Consider the following 16,229-nt stretch of genomic DNA (forward strand, 5'->3'; position numbering starts at 1 on the left):
TAATTTATGTTCTTCCCAAAAGCAAAACAAAATAAAAATAAGGAAAGGAAGAGGTCATTTTCTTGGATGTAAAACAGGTTTTGTAGTCATGTGTGACCACATGTTCATCCTATTGAGAACTTTTATGAAAGCCACAAGTACATGTGCATATGTGAGGAGAAGGTGTAGCCCTTGGCGGGGAGTTTGAACTACTGTACAAACTCAGTTACCTCTGCCAGTCTTGTAGGCCTCATGGCAGGAGAAACATGAACCACAGGAGTACGTAAATGTTCCTCACCTCAAGCCTTTGTTTATGATGCGGGACCAATAATATTATTCATACAGGTAGAATGCAATTTTCTATGTGAATCTTGTCATAGGAAGGTCAATTTCTAATTTCAGTTAAATGTAAATACAAGAAAAATTATAATCATAAAAATAGTATTAATTGGATATAATGATCCATACACTCCACTGTTTTCCATGAATTATTTTATTGTGATTTGTTATCATGTTATTTATCTAGAAACTAGAGTTAGATGAATGAATTTGTTCACCAGTATCATTTACAAATGAATGCTGTCATTAGCTAGGTTCATAAACAGTTGAACGGTTTCACAGCAGAGGACATTCAGTTATTTTATCAGGAAAGGGAATATTAAGCCTTGAGATGGGCAGATGTGATCAGTAAATGTAGTGATTAAGTGGATTTTACACACAAAGAAAATAGCGTTCCAGAAATTAGAAAGATCAACCATGTGTCAGGTTTACCAATCTGAAAGTCAACACATAAATGAAACGCTTTATATAATTTAAATCATCTATTTTTACAGAGGAGATAACTCAGACTAGTTTTTCTGACTTGTTAATTCAGGTTACAAAATCTTTCTATTAGGACAAGAATTCACAGGAAAAAAAGCTATTCTTCACCACCATATTGCTATGCTTTCTCTATTTTTACATTCAGGTATATGAATAAACTTCAACTGATACAAGGTTCTCAGAGTGTATATCCTAAGTGTCTTGAAAAGTATTTAAGTAAGCAACCCTTTTTGTTCTTCATTACTGCGCTAGTAATAACAGCCACATGTCAAGCACTGCACTAAGAGCTTTATATATATTTACATACATTTTCATATTCAGAAAGCCATACAAGGTAGGTTTCATTACCATTTGGAGATATGGAAAGGTAAATTGTGTGAAGTTAGATAACTTGTCCAAAATCTTGCAGCTGTTATGTAGCCACTCATATTTGAACTGAATTATTTCTCTGAAAAAATCTTTGATGTTAATAAGCACTGTATAACATTGCCTTTGCTAATGACTTTGAAACAAATTTATTGTTATTCTGACAAACTTACTATTGTCAAAATTATGTATCATATTCTTTATGCACAGTCACATGCATAAATATAATTTATAACACATTACTACAGGAATTTAGTCCTTTAGTAAAGCAGAAGTTATGTTTTATTTATAGTTCAGGCAGTTCCTAGATTACCAAGAACACTCAATAAATATTAAATTATAACTACACATCATTTGGCAATACAAATTTTAGTATCATGCAGTTAAAAACCAAAACTGGTAGAATTTAATTTAATGTTTCTATACACAAATACTTTCTCTCTTTTGGTTTTAATCCACTTATACTGTCACTGTACAAATAGAAGGACAGATGTTGTAAGGTAATTCACCTTTATAGGTAGATTTAATTTATACTGTGCTGGAGGTAAAATGTTTGACAGAGCTGTTTAATTTTTCTGCTTTATATGAATATTATAGTCAGAAAAAAGAATCCCTGTCTCTAAATGACAGGTCTCTGCATAGTCTAATCTACAATAACTGCAGGGGTTAGTGTTAGGGGGTGGTGATAGGACCTGTTTTAGAAAATGATAATGATTTGTGTTGCAATTAAGAAATTTTTAAAAAAGTTAAATATATATATGAGGTTCCCCAGGTAGAGTTTGTTTCAGGCATAAAAGCAGTTGGTCTGTGTGTCAGGAAGGAAACCTCCACAGTGCTTTGAAGCACCCATGGCAGTTGATAATGGAGGTCTCTTGGCAGTGATTATGGAGGCAGATGCTTACCTGTTCTCCGACAGTGTACACTCTTGGCTTGATGACAAGGTGAGGGGAAGGAGAAGCTGTCGCAGAATGGGGGCAACTGGCAGCTGGAACCCTAGAGGGGAAGGGTAAACTGGTCACCCAGGGCTGCTTGCTTGACTGCAGCAGATCTCATCAATCATGCCAACATATGCAGCTGCTCGAAAATAAACAGGCTTCTCCGACGAGAGACGAAATGAGGCAAATTAAAAGGCCAATAATTTAAACAAATTCATTCCCAGTTTCACAGCAAAGATGGATGGATAAATTCTGCTGATAGACTCAGATTTCTGGTTAATTGATAAAAGTTACTGATACATACTAATATGATAAATATAAATATGTCATTCTGAAACATATCCATTTATAAAATTTTAAGTTGCTTTCTCGAAAGATACAAGCATAAAATATTTTCTAAAAACCTATCAATTATTATTGTCTCTGATTTTTCTAATTTTTTTACTAATAAACATTGTAGCAAATGTAAATTATGTAGCTTTAGGTACATTGCTTAAGCATATGTCTTCTTGTTTAGTCCAAAACTCCAACCAAAACCAGTGGTAACTTGGCAGCAAAAATGATGAGATAATTATCTTCATAACTTAAGGTGATTCTCTTTATTTTCAGGCATTTTCCTTCATCCTGTTTGTCTACAGCTGATCTTGATAATTTATATCACAACATTACTTTTATTTATTTCTTCAGCATAATCTCTCATTTACTTTTTTATTCTGATCAGGTTAACATTAGTGTATTTCATATACATTTGGATTTCATATACATAACCACAAACATTGCTTAAGGATTGTTTTCTAATTCCTCATAGTACTGCACCAACCCTCTATTTCACATCAAGAATATAAATCACTTTCAGTCCTTTCCTTTTGCCTTAAAACAGATCTCTTCTGAGAACTTGACTAATAACCACCGACTCCCTAAGGTTAAATGATGATGGACTCCACATTAAACACTTAGTAGTTTTTACTCCTTGTTATCACAGCTCTTCCTTAGTCTATCCTTCATTCTTTATGGGATTTAGATCTATCTAACAGGTCCAGAGAGCTCAGGTCCTTTTGACTGATGGGTTTTGTATTTATATGCTACTCAGTGCCCTACTGAGAACCCTGAGGGGTCTGATGAGACAATATCAGAAGGCTGTGATTTTCTTTTTCAAATCTGACAGTGGTACAGAAATTAGAGAAAGACAAAACCAGCCTGAGGTTTTGTAATTCTCTCATCTCTCAAGTTCATCTCCTTACACAGGTGGCACTACAGCTGCTGTTATATCTGCAGGGGAATCACAGTCACTGGCAACCCCTCACACACCTGGCAGCCTGATGCCGGAACAGGAGAATCAGGTTCAACATTGCTAAATAGAAAGTGTCCACCTTGTCTTACAAATACTCATTCTTCTTTAATCTGCATTACAAAACAGTGTGTTATTGGGTTGTTGTTTAAATCAGGGATAAGAGTTCAAATTCTCTCACCTAATAACTTGCTTAGCAGGCTGTGATATAATTTAATCAGCTATCTCTACCTTAGGAAAAACAGGAATCTCCTGAAATGAATTAAAGATTTTTAGTCATTTTTAAACTAGCAGTTGTTCTTAACCTGTCTTGCAATTGCTTGGAATAGAACATAATAATATACCCTCAAGAAATACATACCATTTGGATTTTACCACAAGTGTGTTTCACATTTGTAATTATTGGATAAAATTATGGAAAATATGACATTTGTATGTGGGAATAGAAGATATGAATTAGTAACTAGAACACTTACCATGGTATTTTATAACATCCAGGTAATACTAAGATATCTGGATACTCTAATTTTACTTATTATTTTGGACATATTCCTAGTAAATATATATCACAGAGTCTTTATTGCTTATATTGGGTTTCACCTTTCTGTCAGGTGGTTACTGTGGTCATTCTGTAATCCCTGGACTAATTGCCACAGCATACTGACAGCCATGACTTTTTTCACTACTAGTGGTAACCTATTTCACAAATCATTCTCTTTATCATAATTTCCTTTTGGTACAAAACATATCCATGTTATTTGTACAGGTTAAACTTCATTAGCTATGAACATTGTGCCATATGTTTGCAACAAAAATGATATGGATGTAATGTATTCCAAGCATAGGTTAAAATTTCCACTAAGATCTGCCTTATGTATCACCTTACATCTCAAAACACTTCAACGTAGCATTTTTGCCACATTTTGTGTGACATATAATAAGAGCATCATGAATTGGCTGTAAGCTACAGTGCATGAAATCCTACCATAATTAATTAGTGTTGTTATAGCAACATTTCTTAACACCCAGAGGATGCATTGGCATGAGGTAAAATGTCTAAACATCATTTTGCCAATGTTATTTTCAACCACTCTCACGCTACCTTCTTTTTCTACTTTTAATTTTAATCATGTTTTCCCTCAAGTTGGATTACTTTCTTTTTACAGGAATTGAATAGTCAAACCCTAGCAGGGCAGCAAATCTTAGTATCAGTTTTCCTGTGTGAATACTGAGAAATCAGCACTGGTTTTTTGTCATGCGGAATAAACACAGTATGTCTTTTAATTAAAATTGACTTTTTTATTTAGTGTGATTGCATACAGCAGAAACAACGTGCCACATTTGGCTATCCACCACCCTTGCCTGTATACCATTTGGAAGAAAATAGTAGTTTTTCCTTATAACAAAAGTTATTGCCTTACTCTCCATGTTATTCTGTTTGCTTAAGAAAATCTGCATTGAGAGAGAACTCATAAGCCATTTTGTACAGCCTTTCTAATTTATAGAGTAGGAAACAAGGGGAAGGAGATACCTAGAGGCCTATGAGTAATTAGCTGTAAATGTAGGATGTAAACTGAAGTGTCTACCTTCTCTTATTGGTAAGCTACACACTAAATCACATTCTGCCTCCTTTTACACAGTTCTAACATACACAGTATCCATCTTTAAGCTACAAAATAAACTGAGGAAAAGCTGTGTTGTGAGGCTCACTAAGTGAATAATTATCTTCTTGGTCAGTGATGAAAAAAGGACATGCTAGTGATTCAACGCACCACATATTCATCTAGGACATTAGCTTCAAGTAAAACTGTATACAAGAAAGCAAAGAAAGTAGGAATTGGTGGGGGCATTTTACTATTAGGAGAATATAGGTAAAGGTAAAGGATAGAGTCTTGGGGCATTAGTTGTATCATGGAACTCCAGACAAATATATGAAGTGGATGCTGGAAAATTTCCTAATATCAGAAACTGGGAGATGCAATACAGATTCAAACACCAGTCAGCGTCAAGAAGCAAAATCACAATATAATCCATAGACTTGGGATTTAAGAAGAAAAGTGAAAAAAGAAAAATCTAAAAACCTGTCCTTACAATATAAAGACAAGGTATCATGTCAGAGCTGTAGGGGGTGCTGATAGTATTAACTCCATAATTTGAGGCCCAATACAAAATGAAAATATTAGGCCCCTTGTTCAATCCTTAAGAACTTCAAGATTTCAATGACAAAGCTTAACCAAACATAGGACAATTTTAAGTATATGGAAGCTGATTTACACCTTTCACAAAATTCATTGTAATTAAAATTCTGGACGTGAATTGGTCTTCATTAGGTTCCTTAACAATTGGTTGAAGAGGCAAACAAAAAAACAAGGCTTTTGGTTATAACTCCTAATAACCTATTTAACCATTATTTCCTGTACCAAATTGTGGATTTCTGTTCTTCAATTTATTGAATATTGAGAGGCAGGAGTTACAGTGTTGAAGCTTTTCCTCCTTCTATAACCAAAAATGTCTCCTCACAGTATTAGCTCCTTCAGGATATCATTGTTAAGTTGTAGGAGGAGTTAAGAATAGCAGACTGTGTGAGGTATTCTGTACCATCATATTCACTTAATGATAAAATATTTTATTTTTGTTTTATTTTTACTTTGAACATATTTGTAAATACAGCACTTTTTCTTTTGCTGCATTTTTATGAGATAGACAGAATGCAAAACTCTCTTTTGTGGCTAAATTTTGACTGAATCTGAGCTTATTTTTAGTTGTGTAGAGATAAAGAAAGTAAATTGTTGAAGACCAGACCATAGAGATTGTAATCAGAGAATGTGGAGTAAGTCTTAGATCTATGTTTAAATAGCCTCAGTACCTACAGGTAACTAGCATATCCTTCCATACCTCAATTTCCTTATCAGACAAAGCAAAATTATCACTGTATTTATAGCACACAAAACTATCTATTGAAAGTAAATTGAATGATAAATGAATGTTTTGAAACAAAAAATACCCACCCAGTTTGTCTGATCATATTCTGATGATGACAAACTTGGTTTTCAGTATTTAATTTGTAATCATAATTTATTTACCAAACCAAATGTGACAAAAACAATTTAAATTTGAATCATAGACAAAGAGGTGAAATGAATAAAGACAGAAATGGAGCTTAAATAAAACCGATTTAACAATTCACTTCGTAACTTTCATTCAAGGATAGCTTTCTCCACTACATCTTAAGAAACTGGTGTATAGTTTTCATAAAATCTATTGGTATAGTTTGCATCTTAAATGTTCCCTAAAGGCCCATGTGTTAAAGTCTGATTCCCCAGCCTACAGACTACTTGGAGGCAGTGGAATTTTTAGAGGTTCAACCTTGTGAAGGGAGGTTAATTCATTGGGAGTATGACCTTGAAGAGGATGTGGAGACCCTTACCCTTTGTCTCTTTCTTCCTTTGGTTCCTGGCTGACATGAAGGGTCCATGGCAGACATTTGTCCTACTGTTAACTCTCTTCCATGATGTTCTACCAGGCACAAAAGCAATGAAGCCAAAAGACTGAAACCTCTGAAACTCTGAGCCAAAATAAACCTTTTCTACTTTAAACTGATTTATCTTGTGTATTTTGTCACAGTCACAGAAAGGTGACTAAGAAATCAGCTGTTTAATATTTCTTGCTAAGAGAATTGTCTCCTCTCCTAGATTGTGAATGAGTTGGAAATAGGAATTGTACATTATTGATCCATGTTTTCATCTCTCTCTTTCTCTCTGTCTCTTCTCTTATCACCTCTGCTCTTCCCATTTTCTTCCCTATCTTTCTACCTTGGTCTACTCAATAAATAGAATAATGCTTCAATCTGGGACAGTGATTCTAAAACTTTAATGTTTATTAAAACCACTTTGACATTAATTTGACAAATGCTGATTGCTGGTCCTAGCCTGAGTTTCTGATTCAATAGGTCTAGAATTGCACACCTATGTGTTGTCATGTATAACAAGTTTCTAGGTATTTTTCTGATATTGGGACTACACTATGAGAACCACTGTTCTGGCACATATACAGTGTTCAATAAGTCTATGTTGAGTAAAATCATTGATTCCTATATTATTATCCTTCCTCATTGCATTTTTTTCTGTTAGTCATTATTTTTCACATAAGCCATTGGCCCTCAAATAGCACTGCATCAGAATGTTCCACAGGGCTGGTTACACCATCTTCTAACTCACTAGGTATGGGCCACATCCAGATATTTTCCATCTCTAACCAGTATCCCTATGCTGCTAATAACAAGGGGAAGATAATTTCAGAAATGTTTACTGATTTAAAGGTAGAAGGTTTTGATCAGTTTGATGATAAAAGGGAATAGCTACTCTTGACAGTTTATTATAAAAAAGCATTGAATTCAATATATCAGTCCTTTCTGTGGGTTTCACAGCATCTAGTAAGAGCATAGCTATCCTAAGTTAAAAAAAAATAGACTTATGTACAAGATGGATGGCAAAACAAATTATCCTCTAAAGAATATGAATTTCTTGAGATATAGCCCCCAAAGATAATTAATTGAAACTAATAATTTCCACATCCTGTGTGTGTTTAAATAGTTTCTGCATGAAATTCAAATATCAGGCTGGCAAAAACTGATGTAAGTTTGTTGATTCTTGTGTACTAAGCAACGATTTTGATCTTTGCCTTTCAAACTAGCTCATTCAGTAAGCAGAGAGAGAAAAAACTTAATTTCATTAGAGTAGGGCTAATATATTTATTGTTAACAAAGCTAAGAAAATAAGTCACTTTTTCAAGTTCTTCATTGAGAAGAGAATTGATAAATGTTCACTTCCACAATTTTTAAAATTCATACTTTCACATATCAATAGTAAACTGGTAACTGAAATCCTTATACCGATTGAATAATATTCAACAAACATGGAGTTTCATATGAGAGCTAATGTTCAAATTTCCATCACGACTTTCTATACAATTATGAGTTCATGTTTATACAATTGTTCATGTTTGAATATACAAAACATTTTCCTGAACCCTAAAGGTATACTCACCTTTTTTAAAACCTCCATTTATAATTTAATTCTTTTCCATTAAAACATTTTTTGCTTTTGAAATTAAGTATCCATTAGTCCTTAATTTTTGAAAATAGTTTACCTTCTCATTAAGAACTCAATTTTTGTTTTGTTTTGTTTTTGTTGCTTGAATTTTTTTGGTTGTTTTTGTTTATAAATGAACAAACAGTTTTCAAATTGCACTGCTTCAGAATCACCTATAGAGCTTGCAATACCAGCACCTAATTTATTTATGTATTTACTTATTTTTGCCTTTGTATTGCTCCTTTTTAGGAAAATAAGTGCATTTTTTTTATTGTTATGCTGGGTGGTGTACATTGTGATGTGGCATTTAAGAAAGTTCTTACAATATAGCAAATATATCATACTTGAATTCACTCCCTCCACCATTCTCCTTTATCCCCCCTCATCCCCCCCATTCCTGGAATAGTTTCAGCAGGTACCTTTTTTTTTTTTTTAAATGTGATTGCTCCTTTGTTAGTGTATAGAAATGCTAATGATTTTTCTATGAGCAAACTGAAAAAGAATGTATGAAAACAATTACATTTACAATAGCCTCAAAAAAAAATCAAATATCTAGGTGTAAACCTAACAAAAGATGTGAACAACCTCTACAAGGAAAACTATAAACTTCTGAAGAAAGAGATTGAGGAAGACTATAGAAAGTGGAGAGATCTCCCATGCTCATGGATTGGTAGAATCAACATAGCAAAAATGTTTATACCCCCAAAAGTAATCTACATGTTTAATGCAATTCCCATCAAAATCCCAATGACATTCATTAAAGAGATTGAAAAATCTACCGTTAAATTTATATGGAAACACAAGAGGCCACGAATAGCCAAGGTAATACTCAATCAAAAGAACAATGCAGGAGGTATCACAATACCTGACTTCAAACTATATTACAAAGCAATAATGATAAAAACAGCATCTTACTGGCACAAAAACAGACATGAAGACCAGTGGAACAGAATAGAGGATCCAGATATGAAGTCACACAACTATAACCAACTTGTCTTTGACAAAGGAGCTAAAAATATACGATGGAGAAATAGCAGCCTCTTCAACAAAAACTGCTGGGAAAACTGGTTAGCAGTCTGCAAAAAACTGAAACTACATCCATGTATATCACCCTATACCAATATTAACTCAAAATGGATCAAGGATCTTAATATCAGACCACAAACTCTAAAGTTGATACAGGAAAGAATAGGAAATACTCTGGAGTTAGTAGGTATAGGTAAGAACTTTCTCAATGAAACCCCAGCAGCACAGCAACTAAGAGATAGCATAGATAAATGGGACTTCATAAAACTAAAAAGCTTCTGTTCATCAAAAGAAATGGTCTCAAAACTGAAGAGAACACCCACAGAGTGGGAGAAAATATTTGCCAGCTACACATCAGACAAAGGACTGATAACCAGAATATATAGGGAACTAAAAAAACTAAATTCTCCCAAAAGCAATGAACCAATAAAGAAATGGGCAAGTGAACTAAATGGAACTTTCTCAAAAGAAGAAATTCAGATGGCCAAAAAGCACATGAAAAAATGCTCACCATTTCTAGCAATAAAGGAAATGCAAATTAAAACCACACTAAGATTCCAGCTCACCCTTGTTAGAATAGCCATCATTAGCAACATCACCAACAACAGGTGTTGGCAAGGATGCGGAGGAAAAAGGAACCCTCTTACACTGTTGGTGGGTGTTCCACCCTCTTGTTCTCTGATTTTGTTGAAGAGAAAACATGGGAGATAATAAGAAAAACATAGTGGTTTTGCTACTTTGAGATAAGGATAGCTATACAGAGACATTTCTAGTGTTTCTTCCATGCACATATGTATTACAACCCACAATGGTTCATCTCTACCAGTCCTCTTTACTACCTCCTTGCCCCCTTCCCACGGTGGCCTTAGCCAGTTTAAGATTACTATTTTTGCTTCTCTATAGTGAGCACATCAACCACATTCAGGTTTTAAGTTTCCTTCCCTTTCCTTATTCCTCCCGTGTGCACAGTCCTCCCTTAGTGTGTGACCCATGTCCAAGGGTATTATATTACTGCATTTGTTTTAGCTCTACAATTTGTATATGGGGGAGAAACATGCAATTTTTGGCCTTCTGAGCTTGACTAACTTTACTTAAGGTGATGTTCTCCAGTTACATCCATTTACTTGTTAATGACAAAACTTATTCGTCTACGTGGCTGAATCCATTCGTCAGTAGTGGAGCATCTTGTCTGTTTCTGAGCTTGGCTACTGTGAATGATGCTGCAATAAACATGGGTTAGCAGGTGAGTTTATTGTAACCTGACTCACCTTCCTTAGGTATATGCCTAGGAGTAGATTTGCTGGATCATATGGCAGTTTTATTTTTAGTTTTTTTGAGGAGCCTCCATACTGATTTTCATTGTGGTTGTACTAGCTTCCATTCCCACCAGCAGTGTATGAGGGTTTGTTTTTTTCCCACATCCTAGCCAACATTTCTGTTGTGTTCTTGATGGTAGCTATTATAACAGGAGTGAGCTATGGACAAAGATAGTGAGCATTTTTTCATGAGTGTTTTATCCATTTGGACTTCTTCCTTTGAAAATATTCTGTTTAGTTCAGTTGCCCATTTCTTTTTTAGTTCATTGATTTTTGGAGTGTTTAGTTTTTTGAACTCCCTGTATTTTCTGGTTATCAGTCCCTTGTCTGATGTATAGCTATCAAAGATTTTCTCCCACTCTGTGGGTGGTCTCTTCAATTTAAAGACCATTTCTTTTGTTGTTCAGAAGCTTCTTAATTTCACATAGTCCCATTTGTCAATCCTTTTTCTTAGTTTCTTGGCCACTTGAGTTCTATTGAGGAAGCCCTTGCTTATGCCTATTGCTTCCATAGTATTCCCTGCTCTTTCCTGTACTAACCTCAAGGATTTCGGTCTGATATTAAAGTCCTTAACTGACTTTGAGTTGACTCTAGTACAGGGTAACAGATACAGATCTAGTTTCAGTTTTCTGTAGGCAAATAACCACTTTTTCCAGCAACATTTGTTGAAGAGCCTATCTTTTCTCCATCATGTTTTTGGTGCCTTGTCAAAAATAAGGTGGATGTAGCTGTGTGGTTTTATATCTGGGTCCTCTATTCTATTCCACTGGTCTTCATATCTGTTTTTGTGCCAGTACCATGCAGTTTTTATTGCTATAGCTCTGTAGAATAGTTTGAAGTTGAGTGTTGTGATAAATCCAGAGTTGGTCTTTTTGCTCAGTATTGCCTTAGCTTTTCAGGGTCTTTTGTGTTTCCAAATGAACTTTAGGGTAGATTTTTCAATCCCTGTGATGAATGTCAGTGGGATTTTCGTGGGAATTGCATTGAACATGTAGATTGCTTTTGGTAGTATGGCCATTTTTACTATGTTGATTCTGCCAATCCATGAGCATGGGAGATCTGTCCATTTTCTGTAGTTTTCCTCGATCTCTTTCTTCAGTGGTGTGTAGCTCTCCTTGTAGAGGTCATTTACAACTTTTGTTAAGTTTATTCTTAGGTATTTGATATTTTGGGGGGCTACTGTAAATGAAATTGTTTTACTATATTCATTCTCAATTTGTTCATTGTTGGTGTATAGAAAGGGTACTGATTTTTGTAAGTTGATTTTGTATTTTCCAGGAGCTTGTCGATCTTGTTTATTTTTTCAAAGAACTAGCTATTTGTTTCACTGATTCTTTGTATGTTTTTTTGTTGTTGTTGTTGTCTATTTCATCAATTTTGGCCCTGATTTTTACTATTTCTCCCCTTTTGCTTGTTTTGGGTTCTGCTTGTTCTTGTATTTCTAAGAGTTTGAGAAGCAGCATTAGGTCATTTATTGGAGATATTTTTGTCCTTTTAGTATATGGCTGTAATGACTATAAACTTTCCTCTTAGGACTGCCTTGCTGTGTCCCATAGGTTCTGATAGGTTGTGTTTTCATTTTCATTAAATTCCAGGAAACTTTTGACTTCCTCTCTTATTTCTTCTATGACCCACTGATCATTGAGCAATATGTTGTTCAGCCTCCAATTATTTGGGGGTTTTCTGCTGGTACTTTTGTTGTTGACCATCTCCTAATTTAGTACATCTGGGTCTGGTGAAGATAATTTGCATGTATGACCAGTCCTCTGTGATGTTAATGACCTCAAAGAAGATATTTTTAGAAATATTCACTGATTTAAATATCAATGTGTGTACATTAGTTAAATAAATTTATTTCTAAACAACAAAACAGAATAAAAAATAAAATTGTGCTCCTTTCCAACCATTGTCAAGTTCAAAATATGCCAAAGACAATTTTGAATTTAAATTATAACTTGTAGGTTTTAAATTCATTACTCAAGATTCTATAATTGTTTATACATCTCAGTTGAATGACAATTTTTACATTGAAAAAATACTATTGCATTTTAATGATATAACTGGAAATGTAGTGCCATAAGAATAGGTTACTTTTTTTGTTTCCCACCACATGCCTCCTCGTTCACAACACTGGAATAAGACATATATGTGGTAAGTTTACTTTGCCTCCTCTCTTTCTTAGTCACTGTAAGAATAGAGCTGTGATAAGCAGCAGGAGGCAAAATAGGTTACTTTTAAGAGACTTAACTGATTTGATCAATCAGTGCTTAAAAAGAAGAACATATGTATTTATTCCATCCACATTAGGCTGGTGATAAAAAGAATAAACTAAGAAATAAACATTTCATTAAAATGAAAACTCAAAATTTTATGGAATATTTTATGACAAATCTGCTATTGCTCAATTCCATTTAATTTCAAAGAGCTCAAGGAAATTAAAAAGTGGTAGGATTTGGAACTGAAAAAATGTGTTCCAATTGAAGATGGTAGTAGAAAATCCATTCCTGTATAGAACATTATTTCAAAGAATGGCAAATTATAATAGCCATGATCCTACCATCTCAGAGTTCTGTCTATAGAGGTAGATCATAGCATTCTTCACACAGAAATATTAAATTATAAACAAGATAGCCACACCTTAGTGGAAGCCTAAGCAAATTTGGTTATAATGATTCAGAGAGTCAGTTGTGGAAATATGAATAATAAGTAATCAATAAAAGTAATAATTACAAGGAGATATTTAATAATCTTGCATAGTCATCAGAGAATATGTTTTAGAATCAAAAAAATGTTTCATTGAGAGAGTACCAAGTTAAATTTTAATAGTAGAAAACATACTTATTAGTGAGTGCCTGATTGTGTGTGTGTGTGTGTGTGTGTGTGTGTGTGTGTGTGTGTGTATGTGTACTTTTAAAGTCAGTATTGCCCTTGAAAATTGGGCTTAGGTTACACTTCAAGGCAAAAGAGAAGTGAACCCAACTTTTGCATATGAGCATCTCAGGGTCTGAAATACAACTGGAACTTCTAGAGCAGAATTTTAACACTTTAATTTTGTTTTTATTCTTTTCTTACTAGGCAATTTCTACAATTTATCTTTCAAGTCAACAAAGTTAAGATCAAGATATTTTCAAGTAATGGGGTTCAGAAAATGCTATATCAAAATATGGCATCTTGGCATACTGGTTTCTAAAGCTAAGGAAAACTAAGCGAACATATCAGGGAGGTCTCTCTGACTTTCTCCCTCCTTTCTTTCCTGAAGCATATCTTAAAACCCAGAACACCTTTGACCTTCCTCTAAAGCATGTCGTAGATCCCCAAGGCACAGGTGCCCAACCCTACATCATCTCTCAAGATATAAGAGATATCTTGAGACATCAAGACATTACCAGTGTCCCCATGGGTATTTATCCCTAGTCATACATATTTTTTCCAATCACACTTCTCCATAAATGCTTAAGTCACCAAACCTAGCTGAAAACACAGATTTCCTATTCCTTTTGGTCTTGTTTCCTTTATGAAGGCACCTGTGTTACATAAAGCTTACTAAAAGGGAACTGAAAATAAATGTAAAACAAAATATCTTTACTATTATAGGGAAGTTATTAATGACTTTTATGGTTGAAAAAGAAAGTAAAAGAAAAATTATAGAAAAAAGGAAAATAACTTACAAATGTTTAAATATTGATAAGCCAATATTACGTAATTATTTGGTAACCTACTAATGCATCTGGTAAGCCACTTGAAAGTGTAAATAAAGTTCCCATTATCTCACAGATCTATTAAATGATAATAATAAGCACTTTTTCAAAGTACAGATATGAACATTTTAATGGCTTATTTCATCAAGTAGTGCTTATTATTAATGTGTATGTGTATTAATACTTATTTATAGTAGTAAAGTAGAAACTTCTTTAAATCAGAAATCAGATCAAAGCACATTATATACATGTATGTAAATATCACAGTGAAATTCCTTTCTACAATTAATATGTCCTAATAAAAATGCAATCCAAAAAAAGAAAAATTTGAAAATATTTACAAGATTAAAAAGAATTCTAACTAATTTCCTCCTACAAATAAATTTGCAGTCAGAAAACTTTATCTTTCTCCCAGCTCATTTTCTAACTTATGACTTAAATTTATTCCATATCATTTACCAGTCCTGAGTCTTAGCTTCCTGGTATCTAAGTTATATATTACATAAAGTCATGATTATCAGACCTCTCAAATTTTATAAATTGTTTTAGAGAATTAGTTGTTAATAAGTAATTCATCAACTGTTGCATATAATACTTTCTATAAAGGAAAACTTGTTATAAATGCTGATCTCAGACCTAACATGAGTAGCATCAGAAACAAAGGAAAGGAATTTCAACTAATTTATCATCTACAGGATGACCAATAATCTAAAGCTTTGAAAGAGGCAAGTTGCTGAGAGACAGCATGAGAACACAAGAGAGTCAGCATGACTCCTAATAAAAAGGAATTTAAAGTGAATGGAAGTTAATACTTAGTGGGTAAACAGAGGTAGTGACTAGCCTAGGAGGCAGTTTAAAGAGGAAGAAACAGATCAATGAAAAGTTAGTTTAACAATCAGGCCAACAATTTGTGTAGGAAAGTTGGCTTAACAATCAAGAAGTAACTATAGGAAGGGAATTTCAAAGGCATTCATGTCTTTGGCATTCTTGACAAACAAAAGATCTGATTGGATGCCACAGAGGAATGAACAAGAATCATAAAAATAAACAGAGACTGAGGGATGCACTGCAAATAATTATTTCTGATGGAGAATATGTCAAATTTCCTCTTTTTTTCCAAATAAAAGACAACTGATAGCTATACAGGGAGCTATCCTTATCTCAACTAGCAAAAACCCTTGGTCCTTCCTATTATTGCTTATACTCTCTCTTCAACAAAATTAGAGATAATGGCAAAATAGTTTCTGCCTGGTAGAGAGGGGTTAGGGGAAATGAGGTGGTGGGGGGGAGGGGGGAGAAATGACCCAAACATTGTATGCATATATGAATAAAAGTAATTTTTGAAAAAGACAACTGAAGGATGGGAAAAATAAAAGCAAGTTCGTTTTCATTCTGGAGAAAGGAAGTGAAGATGAAACTAACTTTAGCATCAAAATAACTTGAGAAGATATTTGGGAAAATGGGTGTTTACATTTGTACATAGATCATACTTTGGGGGAGACTTGGTTGGTGTTCTGCATATTTCATTTGCAAACCCTCTCAATAATGGTTTCCTTCCTGGAGAAAATATTGCTAATCAGTAGAATCAGTAATTTCGTTGTTCAGAGCAACTTGCATTCATGGTTTAGCTTTCTGGTGCATACACCCATTCTTTGATGGTAGACCGAATGTCTCCTCTCAGTTAACAACTGTAATGTCACATGCTATGA

The 16,229-nt window shown here is 34.1% G+C and overlaps 1 pseudogene; it reads right to left on the reverse strand.

Annotated features, from left to right (window-relative positions):
* Positions 1 to 12,930: 12,930 nt before the first annotated feature.
* LOC141413227 (small nucleolar RNA SNORA51) lies at positions 12,931 to 13,043 on the reverse strand (annotated as a pseudogene).
* Between the last annotated feature and the right edge of the window lie 3,186 nt (positions 13,044 to 16,229).

The sequence above is a fragment of the Castor canadensis genome, chromosome 10 (genome assembly GCF_047511655.1).
Source record: "Castor canadensis chromosome 10, mCasCan1.hap1v2, whole genome shotgun sequence".
NCBI lineage: Eukaryota > Metazoa > Chordata > Mammalia > Rodentia > Castoridae > Castor > Castor canadensis.